The sequence below is a fragment of the Mus pahari genome, chromosome 3 (assembly GCF_900095145.1).
Source record: "Mus pahari chromosome 3, PAHARI_EIJ_v1.1, whole genome shotgun sequence".
Lineage (NCBI taxonomy): Eukaryota > Metazoa > Chordata > Mammalia > Rodentia > Muridae > Mus > Mus pahari.
Window position 1 is genome coordinate 135,300,258 of NC_034592.1, and position 5,343 is coordinate 135,305,600.

Sequence of the window (5,343 nt, forward strand, 5' to 3'; positions counted from 1 at the left end):
AAAATAATAAAAAAAAAAAAAAAAAAAAGAATCCTATAAATAAGTCCCGAAAAGGAAAAAAAAGTTACCTTGCTCATAAGGCAAAGGGAGGATAGAGGCGGAAGGCTGCTTGTTGAAGATCCTCCGCTCTGTCCTCAGAAGTATGTGATGGTCAGTGGGCCATGGGTGAAGCTGGCCTCTGGTCTTGGACTCTGCCTTAGAGCTGTGTTCATTTCTCCAAAGACAGAGTCCTATAGGTATTGGTGTTGGTTCCCAAAGCCCAGGATTCCATTTTGGACCACTCTAGATCCCCTGAAATAGAAATAAACAATAGGTAAGACTAAGGGCTTGAAGCCCAGTGCACCCAGATGGTAGGGCTCTGAGCTGTAGGTTGGCCCTACTCTGAACAGATCTTAGGGTCTAATCACTGGGAAGCAGTACTTCAAAGCAAACCGGAAGCACTTTATGACAGAGTAAGGCTGGCTGGCTCTAAGGAATGAACTGGCCTCATGTTGGCCCACTGACAAGTGATTTTATCCTATATCTGCCTCAAATTCAAGGGCCTCCAGGTCAAGTTCCAGCCGACTCCCAAGCCCTGCTTCCAGTCACTTCCTGCGTCCTAAGGCTCTGTCCTCAGGGCAGATGGGTGAAGGCTATTTTGGATTTCGCCTGTTAGTGACCTGGTCAGATATCTCCACTGGCTCAAGGAGATAGAAAGTCTAAACCCCATGGCAGACTGCTTTGAGTAGATGTGAAAGAGGAAGCAGCCATCCTGGAGCTCGTTGTGCTGTGTCAGAAGGTGGGGATGCTGCTGGGGATACTGGGTGAGGCCTCAAGGCACAGGAGCTTCCAATGCAGGAGGAGTGGTGAGCAAAGACTGGCCCCACCCGAGGCAGCATCTGGCAGGGAGACGACCCTCTTCCCGCATTCTGGGTGGGAGACATGCTCATCTTTGAACCACACAGACCAGATAGTTGTGCGGGGATGGGAGGGGGAGCTGGGACTAGGAAGGATTCGCGAGAGGCCATTTGGAAGGGGTTGGAAAAGAGGGAATGTTTGACATAAGTCACGTGAGCCTCTTCTCCGGCTGGTCTAGAGGACCTGGATACTCCTCACCAAAGCCCAGCCTGATGCTCGGGCTCAGGGCAGCCATCCTTAGGTGGGCCTGCAGTTCTGTTGGCACAGAGACTGAGAGAAGAGCCAAGAGCTTGGCATCCCAGCTGATGCCCACTTTGTGCTCACATCTGTGTGCCTTATGCCCGTCTCCATGTCCTTATCCTCGCCTGCTCTAGGCCTGTCTACTCCATGCTCCAGTGTGTGTGTCCCTTGCTCCTACCCATATGATCACTCTGTGACTTTGGGCCCATCCCTTGCCCACTGCTATTCATTAATGCCTGTCTTGTGCCTGCTGTGCCCAATGGCCCACTTTGAACATGTGCCCAAGGCCTTTGCTTTTGTCTCACCTCCAAAGATCAAAGATGTCCTTGTCTACGCCCCCATGGGCCTAAAAGGAATCTATCACCAGTCCTGATAACCACATTTTTCTCCCCCGCTAATCTTTGGTGCCTCTGTGTAGCATCTTGTTTCCCAGAGATGCTCATTTTTGAGGCCACCCTCCTGGGCTCACAATCACAAGTATGTACTCTCTGCTGTCCAGGTTGATGTGCCCATATCCCCTGCGGCACACTGTGGGTACTTACCCTGTCCAGCAACTGGCAGGTGTGCTTGCTCTCCCGTTGAGCGCCACCCACAGCAGCAAGCTGGACTCCAGATGTCTCTCACAGCAGGTACGGCACCACTCAGGCCACCGGTGGAGGCTCCTGTGCGTCCCCGGGTCCGTGCCGCAGCTTTCTGCCCCGCACAAGGTGGCTTTGCACTGTGAAAGAGTTGAAGTCTGCAGAGAAGAAGAGACGGAAAGGAGCAGCGCCTGCTCGCCCCAGAGCCCACCCTGGGGAATTTTTGACCCTTTCTCCTCTCAATCAGCAACACTGATAACTAAATCTGGCAGTAGGAGTAATAGATTCCATTGTAGAAACTCTGGTCGTCTGAGGACTCATTCCGAACAGCGCTCCTCTTGTGTGTATGAGGATGGGGCTCCATCCTCAGCACCAGATACAATCAGGTGAGGCCTCAACTCTGAGCAAAAGCTACAGGCAACTAAAGAATACTGCCATCTGGAGAAATAGTCTTCCCAGGGAAGGGCACACCAACTAATTGTGTAATACCAAATGGTAATTCCTGAAAAAAACATACAAGCATACATTGTACAGACAGAACAGGTTGTGCTCACATGTTTAGGAACATACATACACCATCACCACTACCACCACCATCAATAACAACAACAAAGAAAGAAGAGGCCATGAATTTGAAAGCAAGCAAAAGGCGGGGTACATGGGATGGTGTGGAGGGAGGAAAGGGAAGGGGGAAATGATGTAATTATAATATCTTTTAAAATCATTAAAAACAACAAATTAAGCACAGACACCAAGCATGGAAGTACATAGCTGAAATCCCAGTACATAGGGGTGGGGTTGGGGTGGGGTAGAGGCAGGAGGATCAGAAGTTCAAGATTCTCTGCTACATAGCAAGTTCAGGCCAGAATGGGCTGTACCGGACCCTATCCCAAAACAAACTAAAAAAACATCCCAAACCAAAGAAACTCCTCTCGTTTAGTGCCAAGGACACTGGGAGGCATGACCTGGGGTCTGGGATTCCAGGAGCTTCTTCCAGCAGAGCCAATTTCTTAAAAGATTGATTGATTGATTGATTGATTGATTATAAGTACACTGTAGCTATCTTCAGACACACCAGAAGAGGGCATCAGATCTCATTACGGATGGCTGTGAGCCACCATGTGGTTACTGGGATTTGAACTCAGAACCTCTGGAAGAGCAGTCAGTGCTCTTAACCCACTGAGCCATCTCTCCAGCCCCAGTAGAGCCGATTTTTAAAGATTTATCTTTATTATTTATTTATATGCATATGTGTGTGTCAAATCTGTGCAGGTACCCATGGAGACCAGAAGAGCTCACTGGATGCCCTAGAACTGAAGTTATAGGTGGGTCTGAGTCAGCCACCAGACATGGGTGTTGGAAACCAAACTCCCATCCTTTGAAAGAGCCCAAAGTGCTCTTTATGGCAGAGCCATCTCTCCAGCCCCACCAGCAGAGGTTTTAATAGCAGCAGACACAGTAATAAGGTCAACAGCGCAGCAGCTCTCTTTCATCAGGAATGGCCCTGAAAGTTCAGGTTAAGGCCTGGGCTCCAGCACCAGGCTCTCAGAGCCTGTCCTCCCTCCCCTGCTGCTAGACAGCAGCGACCTGCTGGTAACAAACTGTATGAGCTCAGGCAAGGTTAGGAGTACAGGTTACCACTGTGTGTGTGTGAGGTGTCTGATTGCACAATGGGGTAACGCAGTATCTGTCATATGGAGCTGTGAGAAGGCTTAGGTGGGCACCTGTCATCAGTCAGGGCTTGAACATAAGCCTTGTGACTTTGGCCTCCGGGACTGGGTGCTTTGGCTAAGAGGTTCAGGGTACCTGTCCCATCCCTGGGTCTCCTCCAGTTCCATAGCTGGTCAGATGGGAGGGCCTTTAGAGTCCTTACCAGGGTTTCTGAAGTCCTCAGAGCTCACTGGGCTCTAAGAGTGTCTGGGGTTTTGTGCCTGGTACACTGGGTAAACAGTCAGAATCCACTTCGTCCAGGCACCTCAAACCTTAGATCTAGGCCACAGAGGAGACAGGAATGGGTGAAGAGCTCCAGCCCATACTGTGGTCAGGCAAAGGGCCTGGGATGCAGGAGGCTTCTGGTCCATGGGACCACTCTTTGCCCTTTTCTTTCGTGGCCAATCTGAAGCGATTCTGGGCATCAGAGAGGGCCAGCTGTGAAGATGGAAGAGGAGACCAAGGTCCACAGGAGTTACCAGGCTGTCTCCACCTGAGCAGAGAGAACACTGGACAATCTGAAGGCCAGCTAGGGCTAATGGAACCTTAAGAGTTGATGAGGGTGTTGGCGGGAATAGGTTCAGAAGGACTGTAGGGAAGGATCTGGAGGAAGACAGAGTTGGGGTCACAGGTAGGCAGGATACTGAGGAGGCACCGGGGGTATGGGTGATGAGGACGTGGCAGCTAGACACAGATGATGGAGAGACATTCACAGGGACGACAGATAAGTAGACAGGGAAGGGGAGCAGCAGGCGTGGAGGGGACCAATGAGAGAGCTAGATACGGAAGGACAAGTAGGGCAGAGGGATGGACCTATGGGCAATAGGGGAGGGGTGGGTGTGGCTTGGGGCAGACAGAAGGATGGAACTGAAGGCAGGGCGGGTAATGGGGGCAGACAGAGCCAGGCTGATGGAGGGGGAGGAAGGATGAAACTGACCATGGTGGGAGAGCAGGAACACAGGGCACGAGAGGCAGGGGGGATGAGGTGATGCTAAAGAGGGCGGAGAAGCTCTTCTCATCAGAGAGCCTGAAGCTCGGTAACTATCAAGCACGGATGGGTCCCAAGAAAAGAGGTGACGCCAGAGAGTGACCACAGCTCATCCTCAGACAAGTCCAGTTTCTTTCTTTTCAAATAATGTTTACTCATCGTGAGTTCAAGGGCAAGGATGTGAGTACCTGGGTGATGTCCAGTTGGCTGCACTCTCAAAGATCACAAGTCTATACTCTTGTAGGTGTTGGGTATGAGAGTGATTGCTAATCCCTAGAGTGTCCTGTTCAGCGCTTTGCATATTCATTCTGGGTGAGAATAAAACCTTCTTGACTTTAAAAAAAAGATGACAGGATATAAAATAGTGGCAGTTTTGTTGTATACAGAACCATGAGGCCACATCTCTCCCAATTGCCAGGATGGACAGAGGCTGTGTAGAAGGTTGTGAGGTACAGTGATGTTCCTGGACCAGCCCTGATAGAGTCCTGCTGGTTGTGGAAGGATGAGGTACATTCAGGGAACAGTGAACAGCCTGGGCCTGGACCTGCTGGGCATGAGAGTCTGATGGTGTGAGCATAGCTGGGCATGAGAGTCTGAGGGTGTGAGCATACCTGAGCGTGTGTGTCTGGGGTGTGGGTGTAGCTGGTTCTCTTACCAGGGTTGCTCAGTTGTATGGGGTCTGTTAGGTCCCTGTGGAGTTCTAGTCACACCGTTTTCACCAACCCGTCACTCACTTCATGTGCTGCTCTGTTAAGAACACCGCTGTAGATAAACTGTGGCTTCATTAACCAGTTAACTCCTGCAAAAGCCCACTTAGCAGAAATTCTCCCAGTGAGATCTGATATGCTTTCCTACATCAGAAATACTATCCGGCACTTCACACGCATGCACAGAGAGAGAGAGAGAGAGAGAGAGAGAGAGAGAGAGAGA